General features: G+C 43.2%; 1 protein-coding gene across 10 annotated transcripts in view; it reads right to left on the bottom strand.

Annotated features, from left to right (window-relative positions):
* HIPK1 (homeodomain interacting protein kinase 1) overlaps positions 1-7,550 on the bottom strand; it is a 197,348-nt gene extending 189,798 nt beyond the window's left edge. For all 10 annotated transcript variants that reach the window (XM_077481570.1, XM_077481572.1, XM_077481580.1 and 7 more), the window contains exon 1: positions 7,064-7,550. The gene's annotated coding sequence lies outside the window, so the exon portion shown is untranslated. The remainder of the gene's footprint in view (positions 1-7,063) is intronic.
* Positions 7,551-18,365: the final 10,815 nt, after the last annotated feature.

The raw sequence follows: 18,365 nt of genomic DNA, 5'->3' as shown, positions 1-18,365 counted from the left end.
AAGCGTATTCTAAATATCAAAAAACACAATAGGAAGTGAGAGGAAATCTTCCCCAAACAGTGGTCATGGGAACTAGAGTTTTCACTGGAAGATTTCCACTCAGTTCCTATTCTGGTGACTACTCAGAACTTACGACTACAGCGGGTGTCAATTTTAAGTTAATGACACCCCAAAAATAGGTCACAAGCGCAGTGCGCTTACACACAATAGATCACATGGTACAGAAGTGGCATGCAATGTGTTTGCAGTGAGTTCATAAGTAGTGCATGCAATACTTTTGGTGTGGTGTGAATACAGCCCATTAAATTTTAAATGGCCGGAATTAACATGGCACAAAATTTGTGCATGCACTACTTTTGGAAACTCACTGCAAACACTGCATGTTGTTTCTGTACCATCTGATCCATCACAGGTAAGTGCACTGCACAGAACTGCAAATGAATTGCACAGCACGTTCCTATGTGACTCCCGGTTTGAACCAGCCCTCAATGAGGATTGTCTCAACTAAAAGTATCATACAAAAGACATAAGAAAACAGACTAGGGAATGTTTATAAACTAAACAGAACGTTTATGAAAGGAGCTCCAAAAAGTAATGAATTTTGTTTAAACACTGTCATACATTCCTTGTCTTGAGAAAAGTTAATGAACAGTTTCAGACAAAAATAAGCAGGTCTGCAATTCGCAGTGCTTTATCATAGCAAAGGCATTTCATGACTACCACTACAGACTGCCAATTTACTCAATACCTAAATCCATCACTCAGTAACAAAAAACCTGCACAAGACCACATCACACAACCTTTTCTATCGTTTAAGACTGCCAACTCTGGTAATGTGTGCATTTTTTAGGACACTTGCTGCCCTGCTCATATATAGCTCATACCCATTGTAAACTGCTGTGACAGATGTACTTTATTCAGGCTATAAGAGCATGATGCAAACTTCTGCCAGGGCAGAACCACAATGGTAAAAATGCATCCAAGAAAGGACATGATTACCCAGGAATGAAATTATACACCAGGATAATATACCGTATATACTCGAGTATAAGCCGAGATTTTCAGCCTCTTTTTTGAGGCTGAAAGTGCCCCCCTCGGCTTATACTCGAGTCATCGCTGTCTGCCTGCTCGATCAGCGTGTCGAGCAGACAGACAGCGGACATTCTACCATTCAAACGCCGCGCCTCCGCCTTCGCCTGTGATAGGCGGAACACTGAATTTCCCAGCAGCCTGTGTTCCGCCTATCACGGACATAGTCTCATCCTCGTACTACGGACGAGGATGAGACGATGTCCGTGATAGGCGGAACACAGGCTGCTGGGAAATTCAGTGTTCCGCCTATCACAGGCGAAGGCGGAGGCGCGGCGTTTGAATGGTAGAATGTCCGCCGAGGCGCCGACGAAGAGCGGCGATCCTGGCAAGGCACGGGACGGAGGCAAGGCAAGGCACGGCACGGGACGGGACGGAGGCAAGGCACGACACGGGACGGAGGCAAGGCACGGCACGGGACAGAGGCAAGGAGGCAAGGCACGGGACGGAGGCAAGGCACGGGACACAGGCTCGGGACACAGGTAGGCTGGACACACACACACACACACACACGGATGGATGGATACACACACACACAGGGATGGATGGATGGATGGACACACACACAGGGATGGATGGATGGATGGACACACACACAGGGATGGATGGATGGATGGACACACACACACAGGGATGGATGGATGGATGGACACACACACACAGGGATGGATGGATGGACACACACACACAGGGATGGATGGATGGATGGACACACACACACAGGGATGGATGGATGGATGGACACACACACACAGGGATGGATGGATGGATGGACACACACACACAGGGATGGATGGATGGATGGACGGACACACAGGGATGGACGGACGGACACACAGGGATGGACGGACGGACACACAGGGATGGACGGACGGACACACAGGGATGGACGGACGGACACACAGGGATGGACGGACGGACACACAGGGATGGACGGACGGACACACAGGGATGGACGGACGGACACACAGGGATGGACGGACGGACACACAGGGATGGACGGACGGACACACAGGGATGGACGGACACACAGGGATGGACGGACACACAGGGATGGACGGACACACAGGGATGGACGGACACACACACAGGGATGGACGGACACACACACAGGGATGGACGGACACACACACAGGGATGGACGGACACACACACAGGGATGGACAGGCATGTCTCACCCTCGGCTTATACACGAGTCAATAAGTTTGCCAGTTTTTTTGGGGGTAAATTGGGGGCCTCGGCTTATATTCGGGTCGGCCTATACTCGAGTATATACGGTAACATTGCTACTATTAGCATTTTGTGTGACCAGACAATGCTACCAGGATATGATGGCAATGTATAGCGACACCATCACTTCGCATACACCATTCTAAAGATCAGTTTCTATAAAGCTTCGTAAGAACACCCTGGGGTTTTTGAGAACAGCCTCTTCAGAGCATAAAAGTAAAAATCACAACTACCAATACAAGTAATGTCGTTTTTATGAAAAAAAAAAAAAAAAATAGGCCTTACTCCTGAAGGAAAAAAAATAAACCAACAATTCTTCAAAACAATTTATTAGACATTACTTTTTTTCTAACCTACTCCTGGACTAATGTGACTCATACTAGCGAGCTTACTGAATCTCACCAACTGCTAGTGAGCTCACTGGTTTATTGAAAATATTAAAGTAAAAAAAAAAAAAAAGGGACATTAGTAAAGATGTTCATATGCTAGTAGATCAAACGACCCTCGTACGAATATCTGTACAAAAACTTAGTATATTCCATGGCTTGGCAAAATGCTGTTTAAAGTACGTCAAAATGATTTGCTTTTATCATTTGGATTTTAGAATTATTGCCATTTCCCAAATGAAAACTACATTTAATATTAGAAATGTGTTCATTTGGGGGAAAAAAAAAAAAAAACAGTTCCTGCTCAGGCCAACTCTGACGTTTTACCATATGCCAGAATCTACATTTTTTGCTATAAAATTACTTAGAACCACCAAAAATGCATTTTGAGAGCAGAGGCAGTGGAGAACAACATGGTGGTTGTTGCATTTTTTTATGTCACACATAATGCAAACCAAGGAAAGAAAAAAAGAAAAAAAAACACCTTAACCGCTTAAGGACCGCCTCCTGCACATATACGTTGGCAGAATGGCACAGCTGGGCACAGTCAAACCTGTACATGGCTCTTTAAGTGCCCAGCCATGGGTCGCGAGCTTGCCGCCGGCGGCGTGCTCATGACCGTGTCCTGAGGTCCGTGACCACGGCCGCGGGACCCGATCACCGCTGGTGTCCAGCAATCAGGTCACAGAGCTGAAGAACTAGGGGAGGTCTATGTAAACAAACCTCTCCCCGTGCTTCCTACTGTGGCTGTCACCGATCGTCTGTTCCCTGTTATAGGGAAAGACTATCAGTGACATCACATTCCAGGCCACACCCCCTACAATAAAAATAAAAAAAAACACAAAGTCACACATAACACCTCCTCGCCCCCTAGTTGTTAACTCCTTCACTGCCAGTGTCATTTACACAGGAATCAGTGCATTTAAATAGCACTAATTGCTGTATAAATGACAACGGTCCCAAAAATGTCCGATGTGTCCGCCATAATGTTGCAGTCACAATAAAAATAGCTGATCGCCGCCATTACTAGTAAAAAAATATAAAAATAAAAATGCTATAAAACTATCCCCTATTTTGTAAAAGCTATAACTTTTGCGCAAACCAAACAATGGCCAACTGCTATTTTTTTTTTACCAAAAATATGTATAATACGTATCGGCCTAAACGGGGGAAAAAAAAAAAATTGTATATATTTTTGGGGGATATTTATTATAGCAAAAAGTAAAAAATATTGCATTTTTTCAAAATTGTCGCTCTATTTTTGTTTATAGCACAAAAAATAAAAACGCAGAGGGGATCAAATACCACCAAAAGAAAGCTCTATTTGTGGGGAAAAAAAGGACGCCTATTTTGTTTGTGAGCCACGTCGCAGGACCTCGCAATTGTCAGTTGAAGCGACGCTGTGCCGAATCGCAAAAAGGGGCCTGGTCCTTGGGCTGCAAACTGGTCCAGGGCTTAAGTAGTTAATGAATGTTAGTGCACACAAATAGCCAATTTTTGGTAAAAATAAAAGAGGTGGTTACACAACATAAATAGACACCTTATATGTGTCAAGGTTCAAAATTATGCATGCCAATGAAAGGCCAACATACATTACATTAATGTTTCCATAGGCAACATTTTAAAAGCTTTTACAGGTTACCAGTTCAGCATTGGGCAGGAGTTTATGGCACTAAATTATTGCTCTCACTGACGGTTGCGATGATACCTCATGTGTAGTGCGATCACCATTTACATAAGCATCCAGAACCTACATGCATGTTAGCATTTATGCATGAGCACAGCTGCTCTTTTAAATAAAAAAAAAATTATTTCATTTAACTTTTTTACACTTTTAGGATCAAGGGATGAACATACCATGTGATAACATGGGCAGTGACAGGTACTCTTTGCCAAGACCTCAGATCTTTCCTCTACCCAAAAAAAAAAAAAAAAAAAAGAGAAAGATTGATTTGATCAGATGCTTTACAAGCCAGTAACACCTTGTAAACAACAAACCAAAAACAAAAGCGACAAAATACTCATTGCTTCCAGTTTCAATTTTAACATCAGTTAAGGGCTCCCCAATCACACAGGAGAGCCCAGGGATGTTGGCAGGAGGGACCCCCTTCTGCACCATGTAGAAGTGATTAGGCGACCTTACAGCCACTCAGATCACTTCTACAGGAAAGCCAATCGCTGGGTGCAAACTTTGATACTAGAATCATGGCTGTAGCTACAGTCATGAACTCTGTAAACCAATTCAACCAGAGAACATATGGGTACGTCCTAAGAACATGAAATGATTAAAATAAGTTTCAAAAATTCTCTCTGTGTATGGTAGGCTTAAGTATCACTTTGCAAACTGCGGTCAAAGAACCCCATGAACACCACCAGTTACACTTGCATTGTACCAAACATGATTTGAGCACTCACTGACTGATGATTTCCAAAAGACCCTGAGAACAAGAAATAAACCAAACCGTAACTACAGGACAATCAACTCAACAAGCGTTGAAAGCCTCTACCTTGAAAGCCCACGAGTTCTTCCATGAGTATTCTGAAGCTCAAAACATTTCCCACAAAACACACCAGACTATTTCTCATACTACCACTGACTAGGCTGGGACATATTCACAGTGCTACGAACACTGTACATATCAGTCTAGAGCCGTCCTTTTCAGACAAAATTCTTCCAGGGGATGCAAGAAGAAAGCAGCGGAAGATTAATTTCCCGATCAGCAGTGTAACTAGCCCAACTGTATTGGGGGGGGAAGATACCCTGTCACCAAACCAACTGTAGGGGGGGTGGACTCTTCAAACAGTACAGGGGGCAAAACCTTCCATCCCCAAACCAATAGTATGGTAAGGGGGGGGGGGGGGTGTGGGTAGGACCTTCTGTCACCAAAGATACTGTAAGGGGCGGTTTGGGGGTGGTGGACACATCTATCACCAAACCAGCCACACAGGGAACCCTTCCATCACAAATATCAAATGTACACAGGGGGGGTATGAAGGTTGGAGGCTGTTGGATCCTTCTGTCATCAAACCAACTGTTGGTGGGGGGCGGGGTGGGGTACCCTTTTATCATTATCAACCTATCCGGGAGGGGGTCTTATGAGGAGATACCCTTCCGACAAGCCAACTGTACATTACAGGGGGTGAAACATTTGATCACCAAACCAACTATATGACTGGGGGGGGGGGTGTTGGATAGGAGTCCCTTCTGTCAACAATTACCCTGTGTACGGGGAGGAAGGGAACCCTTTTCTCACCAAACCAACTGAATTGAGAGGGGGCTTAGAACCCTTTCGTCACCAAATCAACTGAATTGAGAGGGGGCTTAGAACCCTTTCGTCACCAAATCAACTGAATTGAGAGGGGGCTTAGAACCCTTTCATCACCAAACTGAATTGAGAGGAGGCTTAGAACCCTTTCATCACCAAACCAACTGAATTGAGAGGGGGCTTAGAACCCTTTCGTCACCAAATCAACTGAATTGAGAGGGGGCTTAGAACCCTTTCATCACCAAACCAACTGAATTGAGAGGGGGCTTAGAACCCTTTCGTCACCAAATCAACTGAATTGAGAGGGGGCTTAGAACCCTTTCATCACCAAACTGAATTGAGAGGAGGCTTAGAACCCTTTCATCACCAAACCAACTGAATTGAGAGGGGGCTTAGAACCCTTTTCTCACCAAACCAACTGAATTGAGTAGGGGTGGGGTTCACTTAGAATGTATGAGGGGTTTGTGGGTGAACCCTTTTCGTCACCAAGCCAACTGTACTGGGGGTGCACTTAGAACCCTTTTGTCACCAAACCAACTGTACATGTTGGACCCTTATGTCACCAAACCAACTGTATGGGGGGGGGGGGGTTGTGGGGAGAACCCTTTCGTCACCAAGCCAACTGTATGGGGGGGGACCCTTCTCGTCACAAAACTAAGGGGGTGGATGGACTCTGTCGTCTCCAAACAGTAAAAGCGGGGGGTGGACTCACCCATCACCAAACAGTATAGGTGCATAAAACCTTTACCCGCCAAACCAACTGTACAAGTGGGGGCACAATCCCTCCACCCCCAAACCAACTTTACGGGGAAATCCCTCTGTCACTAAACCAACTCTACAAGGTGGGCTTTTCCCTGCTGATCCCCTTCAGACCAGCTGCCAGGGTAGGTGGTCCTTCCACTGATGACCATATTGATGGCCCGGTGACCCGGGCATGAAGTTTCCAATGTTAGTAAAACACAGAGGAAGCCTGGTGTGAATCGGTTAGACAGCTGCTGCGCACTCTGTATGGTACTTTATGAGAGCTCGGGGATCCCAGCACTATATCGGGCCATGGAGCACACACATCGCCCAGCAGGGGTCGATACTCACCGCTGGTGTATAGGGGAGGCTCAGCCGCTGGTGAGAGGAGATGCCGGGTAAGATCCGGACCCCCGCCGCGGGTACATCATCAGAGCCCGGGGAGGAGACCCTCTGTGCCCGCCGCGGGGCACCTATTAGTCGAATGCTCCCAGCTGCGTCACTCGTTCAGGTAACCGCCGCCGCCAGCACCGCTCAGGCCTGCCCTGTGTGTGAGACTCTTCGTCACCTCCTATGGACGGCTCTGAGTTGTCAGCCTCTCTTCCTTCCACCTCCCCCTCTCCCCCGGTCTCCGTTCCTGGGCCCCGGAGCCTGCCGGGCTCTCACACGACGCCCTGCAACAACAGTACCGGCCCCGAGTCACGGCTCCCGGGGGATGAGGGTCAGCTTCGGAAGACAAGAAGCAGCGGAGACGCCGGGAACCTTCGACGGCCAACGACACAGCCAGGCCCGGCGAATGGAAGGCAGAGACACTGAGGCAGGCGTTACCAGTCGATTAGGAGGCTGGTCCTATGCTCTTAGCTCTCTCTGTCACAAACACAGGCGTCACTACTGAGGGATGGGGGAAGCAGAGAAGCACTGCGCATGACTAAACCGCTTGTTACTAAACTATGAAGAAAGATATACACGGTTGAGTGCAAAAACATATGATAATAAAGGCCGACAGCTTACATTTGTACACAAATACGTCAGACCATTGCCATGCTTACGGCCCTCTGAGTAACATCATAATCTCCAGCCTCCTGCACAGGGGGTGTATATGTAGCCCTCGTATGGGAGGAGTACTGACCCCACCCCAGGATATTGCAATAACCCTTTAGGTAGAAAACCACAACCTTCGCTGAGTGGGTTTGATAATAAAGTTGGCATCAGGGTTGCCAACAGCCCATAAATGTTCGTTTTTAAACTGTCCGTTAAGGGCAGTGGCTGCCCAAAAAAATATGGCACGTGGCCATATTTAGAGCTGTGCATGCACAGTTCCGAAGCAGGCCTGGTGGGGTTCGGGCCGACTCAGCACAGTCATTGCGCTTGCATTTCGAAAAAAGGCTCCAATGCTGAGTGGAAGAGTGGGTTTGATAATAAAGATGGCAGCAGGGTTGCCAACGGCCCGTAAATTTACGCTTTTAAACGGTCCGTTACAGGCAGCGGCTGCCCATAATAAATATGGCCCATGGCCATATTTAGAACTGCGCATGTACCGTTCTGAAGCAGGCCTGGTGGGGTTCGGGGCCATCTCAGCACCGTCATTACACTTGCATTTTGAAAAAGGCTCCAATGCTGAGTGAAAGAGTGGGTTTGATAATAAAGATGGCAGCAGGGTTGCCAACGGCCTGTAAATTTATGCTTATAAACAGTCCGTTACAGCCAGCGGCTGCCCATAATAAATATGGCCAATGGCCATATTTAGAACTGTGCATGTACCATTCTAAAGCAGGCCTGGTGAGGTTCGGAGCCGGCTCAGCACCGACATTGCGCTTGCATTTTGAAAAAGGCTCTATTGCTGAGTGGAAGAGTGGGTTTGAGTATAAAGATGGCAGCAGGGTTGCCAACGGCCCATAAATTTACACTTTTAAACTGTCTGTTACAGGCAGCGGCTGCCCATAAAATATTTAGAACTGCGCATGCACAGTTCCCGAAGCAGGCCTGGTGGGGCTCGGGGCCAGCTCAGCAATGCCATGGACTCCCCCCTACAGTGCAAGGGGCAACTCTGTGGAGCCTGATGTAAAAGGGAATGCTAGAGATTGTGATGTATTTTTTTAAATTATTTCAGGTACTTATATAGCACTATTAATTTATGCAGCAATTTACATATATATTGTACATTCACCTCAGTCCCTGCCCTCAAGGAGCTTACACTCTAAAGTCCCTAACTCCCACTTATACATATATGGGCCAATTTTTAAAAAATTGAACAAGTGTGTATCTATCACAGGGTGGTGTCTGTGGATACACTGATAGAAAAAATGCCGCGTCCTAATTATCACTTTGTGAATATAAATATTGACAGGGAGAAGGGGGAGTGAGGAAGAAAAATAAAAAACGGAATAAAAGAACCTTCACATAAAAAGACCTCAGAAAAAATGTGGGTTCAATTGGACTTTTTGGGCATAAAGAAAGTTGTGAACACAACCAGTATATTCAAAAATAATTATTTCTATTTATTTTTAAAAAAAAAGACAATTTGAAAAGAACAGGGAAAAGTTCAATTTCCTTTTTACACAAAAAAAGGGAAAATGTTTCCTCCTTAAAACTACACATTTAAGACCTAATTGACATCCTATCAAACATAATAACAACCATTCCAAATTTCCAAAAGGGAAAGAAAAAAACAAAATATATATCTATACAAATGAGGGATCAAGGATATCAATCATACAGTCAACGATTACATATATTTTTGGTGCTCTACATGTTTCGTGTCTACGATGACACTTCTTCAGGAGCTGATAATAATGTTCTGAATTCTAAGGAGAGAATATAAATGAGTAAAAGAAGAAAAACATATATGTGTATAAAATACTAGAAAGAAAAAAACATACATCTATAAACATTCGTATAAATAAAATACATATATCCAAGTATATATAACATATTTCGTTATATCACCCATCGAGGTACTAAGGTGTAAAAAAAAAAAAAAAGGGGGGGAAGGGGATTTTTCCTGAGACCACAATGTGGGGGCGGATATAACATTCCTATTTAATGCCATATAGTATCAACCACTCGATACTTACATTCCTTCGTAAAAGTGTGTCCCAAATAGGGAGATCACCGTTTCCAAAGGAGGAAATTGGTACGATTGATTACACAAAACTTTTCTCCACAGAGGGAAACAAGAAAGGAAGAGAAAGAGGGGGAGAGGAAGAAAAAAGAAAAACAATTGTTGAGCAAGTATATAAACAAAAGTTGAATAAAGAAATATATTTTTTGAACTTAGTGGAATCACTATAAAGGTGTATTCACCTCATAAAGTTTAAATCTTCAGTGTTGTTAGTAAAAATTCTTGAGGCGTAAGTGAACACAAGTAAATCCGTGATGGAAAGGGGGAATCAAAGAGGCAGACTAATCGGCCCATTCACCCCTATCATATTGTTTTTTGTGTGTAAAAGATGGCCGCCATTCATGGACACCAGCCACGTGTGTCCTTTTATATACATCCGTCCCGGTAGTGACGCCAATCCGCACTCGACGGAAATGACGTTCATCTACCCGACCAACGTCTCCTACGATGCGTTCGGTTGATACCGACGTTACACACGAACGTGCAACGTCCTCGCATAGAGCACGTGTGTACGTTCGTGAGGCCAAAGAAAACACCTACGTCTGGCCACCATAACGAACAGACGTGCACCAGATAGGGGAGGAGCACCTTAATGGTTCCTCCCCGATCTGCGGAGGTAGAATGAGGGGCCTCATTCCGATGCAGCGAATGGGGACAGTACCAGAAGGGACTGTGAGAACAACCCACAAGTCCCTATGGTGGAGCGCCAAACCCCATATCCCAAATGGGGTAATTAGGGGTCGCGCTCGCGTGGTCGCACATTGTGGTCAAGGAAAAAAATAAAAAATAAATAAATAAATAAATTTAAAAAAAAAAAAAAACACCTAGGCATTGATGAAGTAATAATTACAGTGAACTCTAAATATACATAATTCTTTATAAGCAAATTAGACTGTTACAAAGAGGCAGATCGAATTTGGGTTGATCAGCCAGATCATTAACCCAAATTCGATCTGCCTCTTTGTAACAGTCTAATTTGCTTATAAAGAATTATGTATATTTAGAGTTCACTGTAATTATTACTTCATCAATGCCTAGGTGTTTTTTTTTTTTTTTTTTCCTTGACCACAATGTGCGACCACGCGAGCGCGACCCCTAATTACCCCATTTGGGATATGGGGTTTGGCGCTCCACCATAGGGACTTGTGGGTTGTTCCCACAGTCCCTTCTGGTACTGTCCCCATTCGCTGCATCGGAATGAGGCCCCTCATTCTACCTCCGCAGATAGGGGAGGAACCATTAAGGTGCTCCTCCCCTATCTGGTGCACGTCTGTTCGTTATGGTGGCCAGACGTAGGTGTTTTCTTTGGCCTCACGAACGTACACACGTGCTCTATGCGAGGACGTTGCACGTTCGTGTGTAACGTCGGTATCAACCGAACGCATCGTAGGAGACGTTGGTCGGGTAGATGAACGTCACTTCCGTCGAGTGCGGATTGGCGTCACTACCGGGACGGATGTATATAAAAGGACACACGTGGCTGGTGTCTATGAATGGCGGCCATCTTTTACACACAAAAAACAATATGATAGGGGTGAATGGGCCGATTAGTCTGCCTCTTTGATTCCCCCTTTACTTTCCTTCTTTACCCATTGGGAACTTGATCCGTTTTTTGCAACCTGAGGTAATTGGTCTACACAATTTTATATATGCTTTTATTTGATATATTTTTTTCATCTCTTTTAAATCTATTATGGTGTAGGCACTATTAATAGCTTAGCTTTAGCATACACTGCACAATTCCTCTTTGCTGGCTCTCTTTCTTTCTTTGCTGTTTAAATAATTGATGTTTCACCTGTATAGTGAGTCCATATATATATTTTTTCTTATCCTTATGGATATATTTCTTTATGTTTTTGGATATTATCTATATATTCTAAAAATCCCCACTTTTCTATGTTTTTTTCTTTATCTCCTAATTATACAGCTCAGGAGATACTAAAGAGTATCCATCACGGATTTACTTGTGTTCACTTACGCCTCAAGAATTTTTACTAAAAACACTGAAGATTTAAACTTTATGAGGTGAATACACCTTTATAGTGATTCCACTAAGTTCAAAAAATATATTTCTTTATTCAACTTTTGTTTATATACTTGCTCAACAATTGTTTTTCTTTTTTCTTCCTCTCCCCCTCTTTCTCTTCCTTTCTTGTTTCCCTCTGTGGAGAAAAGTTTTGTGTAATCAATCGTACCAATTTCCTCCTTTGGAAACGGTGATCTCCCTATTTGGGAAACACTTTTACGAAGGAATGTAAGTATCGAGTGGTTGATACTATATGGCATTAAATAGGAATGTTATATCCGCCCCCACATTGTGGTCTCAGGAAAAATCCCCTTCCCCCCCTTTTTTTTTTTTTTAACACCTTAGTACCTCGATGGGTGATATAACGAAATATGTTATATATACTTGGATATATGTATTTTATTTATACGAATGTTTATAGATGTATGTTTTTTTCTTTCTAGTATTTTATACACATATATGTTTTTCTTCTTTTACTCATTTATATTCTCTCCTTAGAATTCAGAACATTATTATCAGCTCCTGAAGAAGTGTCATCGTAGACACGAAACATGTAGAGCACCAAAAATATATGTAATCATTGACTGTATGATTGATATCCTTGATCCCTCATTTGTATAGATATACATTTTGTTTTTTTCTTTCCCTTTTGGAAATTTGGAATGGTTGTTATTATGTTTGATAGGATGTCAATTAGGTCTTAAATGTGTAGTTTTAAGGAGGAAACATTTTCCCTTTTTTTGTGTAAAAAGGAAATTGAACTTTTCCCTGTTCTTTTTAAATTGTCTTTTTTTAAAAAAATAAATAGAAATAATTCTTTTTGAATATACTGGTTGTGTTCACAACTTTCTTTATGCCTAAAAAGTCCAATTGAACCCACATTTTTTCTGAGGTCTTTTTATGTGAAGGTTCTTTTATTCCGTTTTTTATTTTTCTTCCTCACTCCCCCTTCTCCCTGTCAATATTTATATTCACATATATGGGCCAATGTAGACAGGAGCCAATTAACCTACCAGCATGTTTTTAAAGTGTGGGAGGAATCCCACACAGGCACAGGGAGAACATGCAAACTCCAAGCAGGTAGTGCCTTAATTGGGATTCAAATTTATGACCCTAGTACTAATAGGTGGAAGTGCTAACCACTTAGGCACTGTGCTGCCCCCCCCCCCCCCCTGTGCTGTAAGGGAAACTCTGCAGACTGGTGTAGGGAAGGGCTCTGGTGACTGCCAGAGTCCACAGCATTCACCCTTACATCAGAGTCCTCAGAGTACAGTTTTACATCAGGGTCCGCAGAGTTCCCTCTTACACTGTAAAGGGAAACCCTGCAGACTCTGATGTAAGGGGGGACCCTGATGCAAGGGGGAACTCTGTGGACTGACTCTGATATACTGTAAGGGGGATTCTGATGTAAGAGGGAACCCTGTAGATTCTGATGTAAGGAGGAAGTCTGTTGAATCTGATGTAAAGGGGAACTCTGATGTAAGAGGGGGCATTTGGGTGTAAGAGGGTACAAAGGGAACTTTGATGTAAGGAGGGACTCTTGGAACCCTGATGTATAGGGAAATGCTGGGGACTTTGATATAAGGGGGGCTCCTATGGGAACAGGGGATTCATCCTAACTGCTGCAGTCTATATTTTGTTTTGTATGTTGCTTACCCCTGACCCCTGCACTCTATACATTATGTTGTACATTACATAGTTCTGACGAAGGTGTTCATTGTCCCAACAATTGCTGGTTTTAATAAAGTTCTTCTTTAGGCTCCATGTATACTTGCACCCCTAGCAGCAGCTTTTAAACATTTTTTTTTCCTGCTTCTAGAAACAAAAAGTGTTATCCTATGTGTTCATGCCCACTATTTTAGTCTAGAAGCCTTTGTGAAGCTTCATCTTCTAGGAGCGGATAAAAAACATTTTTTTTGTGTTTTTGGGAGTGATTTGCTAGCAGACAGCTCCTACAAGCTCCTAAACACTGCTATATGCTGCTAAACACCGGTTTCCAGCATTTTTGTTTTTTCCTTAACAGGTGGCCTCCAGCATACTTAACAATCAATGAATAGCTGGTTGTTAAGGAGCAGGCTGGGATGTCGGCTGCTGCGTCCTTAACAGTGGGTGACTCATCAACTGTCAGCGGGCTTCCCCGCTGACAGCTGAATGTAAACAAAGAATTGGTGACCCATCAGATTTTGTAACGAAAGTGACGTTCCGTCGCCGCCATCTTGCTACACCCCGCACTCGTCCACAGTAAGGATACAGAGAGAAGACGGCAAGCGGACATCTTGTTACACCCCCCAGAGCCTTGCATGGCACACTTATTATTAACAGTAAACTCAGCTTATATAGTGAAATTCAGTATTTTGAAATCCACCAGATTGTTTTGATGTTGATTTTTCAAAGCAGTGGTGTTCTGTCATATTAACAAACCTTTGAAATCAGCAGGCTTGCCGATGCTTTTAAAATTCAACATCTAAACAGTCAGACAGGGTTTCAAAATACTGAATTTCACTTTATAAGCTGAGTTTAATGTTAAAAATAAGTGTGAAATGCAAGAATCCAGTGGGTGTAACAAGATGTCTGCTTGCCGTCTTCTCACTGTATCCTTTCTGTGGATGAGTGTGGGGAGTAGCAAGATGGTGGCAATGGAACGTCACTTCTGTTACAAAATCTGACGGGTCGCCTAATCTAACGAAACAACGGCAATTAAAACTTGAGAAAAAATAAAAGAACGTGGGGGCCCTTCAGGTTTGCTATGGATTTTAAGGGGACACTTAGTTAATTACACTTTTTTTTAATTCCCTCCAAGCTGGTCACTCCTTGATTGCTGATTTAAATATTGCATATATCTCGGTAATACCCGAAACGAGCAAAGATCTCGGTGAAGTGGAAAAATTATAGGCAAATCTCACTGATCAATAATGATCTGAAGCTCCTCACTAAAATTTTAACAAATAGATTAGCCTCTTTTATTGATAGATATGTCCACAAATACAAGGTAGGGTTTATCCCTGGTAGACAGGGACTGGACCAGTTTTGGCAAACTGTTGATATCATCTCACTATTACACTTGGGGCGGTCGAGGGAGCCGTAATGGGAGGGCATGTTGATCTCCAAAAAGCGGTTTTGGTGAGCATTTTCTCTTGGTTTTGCAATCGCTGCAAGCATCATGGACGGTGAAGGTCAGCATGCAAGGCTTTCACTCGGATCTGATCCATATTTCACAAGGTTGTCTGGTCTCACCCCTTATTTGTGGCATGGCCATAAAGCAGACGATGATTAATAACATTCCAATACACTACATTAACCACTTCCATATGTCGTCCTGGACTTTGAGTGAAAATATCTGAATGATGCCTGCATCTGCAGCTTTACATATCATTTTCTGCAATTCCCTGCAATGTAAATACAATCATAGCGGCTGTTCAGCCATCCTCCCGGTGCTTCTAGAATGAATCGGTCAGGGGCGGCCGAGAGATGTGGGAACTTGTAGACCCCAGATCTCTCTGTAAAGAGGACCTGTTATGCCCTATTCCTATTACAAGGGATGTTTACATTCCATGTAATAGGAATAAAAGTGATCAAAAAAATTAAAAGGGGAAGTGTAAAATAAATAAAAGGAAAAAAAAAAATTAAAGCGTCCCCATCCACATGTGCTTGCATGGAGAAATGAACACATACATACCTCGTGCCGCATATGTAAATAGTGTTTAAACCACACATGTGAGGTATCACCGGGAATGTTAGAGCGGAAGTAATAATTCTAGCATAAGACTTCCTCTGTAACTCTAACCAAGTAACCTGTAAATTTTTTTTAAAGTGCAGCCTATGGAGATTTTGGTGCCATTGCTCAAGCTGGCATTGATACTGGTTTGATACTGGCATTGATTATTGCTGCTACCGACACCAATGCTCTGGTTTTTTTTTTGTGTAAATTGACACTGTTGCTGCTGGTTATTATGGAAACTGCAATTTATGCTGGGGTTATTATTTTGAAAGTGTCACAGATCCTGGGAGATATACCGTACTTGCAGAAACTGGCACTGATGCTGATGGTTAGTATTGTTGCTACTGACACCGATGCTTTGGGTTGTTATTGTGCAAATTGACACTAATGCTGATGGTTATTATTGCTGCTGCTGGCGTCAATTATGAATGAATGAAATACTTATATAGCGCACAATGCGAACTGAATCGCCTCTAGGGTTGTTATTGCGTAAACTGGCACTGATGCTGGGGGTTATTATTGCTACTATTGATACGAATCCTGTCAGTTGTTATTGTGTAAACTGGCACTGATGTTTTCAGTTATTATTATGGAAACTGCCATGTATGCTGGAGTTATTATTTTTAAAGTGTCACGATGCTGGGGGATATACTTGCAGAAACTGACACTGATGCTGGGGGTTATTATTGCTGCTACTGACACCAATGCTTTGGGTTGTTATTGTGCAAATTGGCACTAATTCTCATGGTTATTATTGCTGCTGCTGACGTCAATGATGTGGGTTGTTATTGCATAAACTGGCACTGATGCTGGGGGTTATTATTGCTACTATTGATACAAATCCTGTCAGTTATTTCCTAAACTGGCACCGATGCTGGGTGCATATGATTGCAGAAACTGGTACTAATGCAGGGGGTTATTATTGTGTAAACGGGCACTTATGCTGGCAGTTATTATTAAGGAAACTGCCATTTATGCTGAGGATTACTATTTTTAACTGGCGCGGATGCTGGGGGTTATTATTGCGTGAACAGGCACTTACTTATGGAAACTGCCATTTATGCTGGGGGTAATTATTTTTAAACTGGCACTGATGCTGGGGGATATTATTGCAGAAACTCGCACTGATTATGGTAAATAAAATATTTCATTTGTTTTAACAAAAAATTGTTTGCGTTTTCATTTTATTTATTTCCATAAAATGGCCCACTGAAATCCTCAGGACCAGACCCATGATGCTCTTAATCCGGCCCTGCCTTACTCCCAGAGGCCCTTTTAAGTTAATACATTGTAAGTCAAGGCTGAAGATGCAAGCTTCAGAAACCTTTTGATTTTTCCAAATTTCCCATTTCCTACGGTCGAGGTGCTTAAGGATCCTAAAGTGACCCCCTATGAGAGCTGGTGTGCGCAGGAGAATGGACTGAGGGGAGGAATTTCTATTATTTACCTAGACCCCTCATTATGTTTTATGTTTGCGCAAGGTCAGCAGGTTTGGATGACCCCCTTTTTCATCACGACCCCTTTTTCCACTATCTACTTGTTTATTTGCACATCGAGTGTCTATGTTATTTGTTCATTATATTCAAGTTGCTGTTGATAATACATATAGTGTGTGCTTTATTTTGGTCGGGGGGTCCAACCAAAATCTTTTTTTGTACAAAGAAACCTTTGTATTTTGACCTTCTTAAATAATAAAAAAGATTGAAAGGTAAAAAAAATTAAGATTAAAATAAAAAAATTGTCCCCTGGTATAGAGCCAACATCAATCACGATAAACACCAGCCACCTACCCCCAAAAAAAGAGGTCCACACCCGACGCTGGCTCTGCCACCTCCCGACAATAAATATATACGAAGGAGTTGGGACACTGGGCAACCCCGCCCTCTTGTGATGGAATTGACCCACCATGTCGATGGGGACAAGGTGCTTTGGGAGGGAGGAGAGTCCTCCCTGTCCCAAAGCACCCCCTATGTTTAGTGTATGTGGCCTGGTATGGTGGGAGACCGCAAGCCATTTTTTTTCTTTCAGTTTTGGCATGGGGCTCCCCTCAAAATCCATACCTCACCTGAAGGGCCTAGTATGGATTCTGGGGGACTCCCACGCAGTAAAAAAAAAAAAAGAGTTTTTAATGCCAGCATTCTTTTGTTTGCATTCAGCTGTCATCGGGTAATCCCGCTTACATCTGATGCGTCAACAGTTGTTAAAAATGCGGCGGCTGGCTCGCTAGTTGCTGCTAAACGCCGACACAAAAAGTGCTAAGCGTTGGAACAAAACCGTGTGAAACAATATATGAACATTTTTGTTCCACTGTTTTTCTGGTGTTTTTTACAGCTGCTAGTGTGCATGAAGCCTTGAGGTCATTTCAGTCAGTCAGTACTTTTTGTGTGCATGAAAGCATATGCAATAGAAATGTTTAATTTCTAAAAAAAAATATTCTTTGTCCTGAGGTTTATTTGTGTCTGTGAGGCTGGCAGTTTTGGTGTGGTGCAGTAATAAGGGATATTTTGTGGCTACAAGGACTGTGTTAGATATGTGCAGTGTACATAGTGAACAGGGCCAGCCACCGCAACTAGCCGCTCACAGCAACAGCAGGAATCAGAAGATTAATTTTGCTACAATTCACACTGGCCTAAATCTCTATAGGTAAGCCACTACTATATGTACAAAAAAACATATTCTCAAAGCATATCCTGATTGGGACCACCACCTTTAATAATCCACCATTAATAATCCTCATCTCTAATATCATTGGCAGTTTTGTTTTGTGGGGGGGTTGGCAGGTGCCTGC

The sequence above is a fragment of the Lithobates pipiens genome, unplaced genomic scaffold (assembly GCF_037356315.1).
Source record: "Lithobates pipiens isolate NorthernLeopardFrog02 unplaced genomic scaffold, aLitPip1_a1.2 Scaffold_16, whole genome shotgun sequence".
NCBI lineage: Eukaryota > Metazoa > Chordata > Amphibia > Anura > Ranidae > Lithobates > Lithobates pipiens.
The sequence above is the reverse complement of the archived record's forward strand: the minus strand, read 5'-3'. Positions and strand labels throughout refer to the sequence as shown.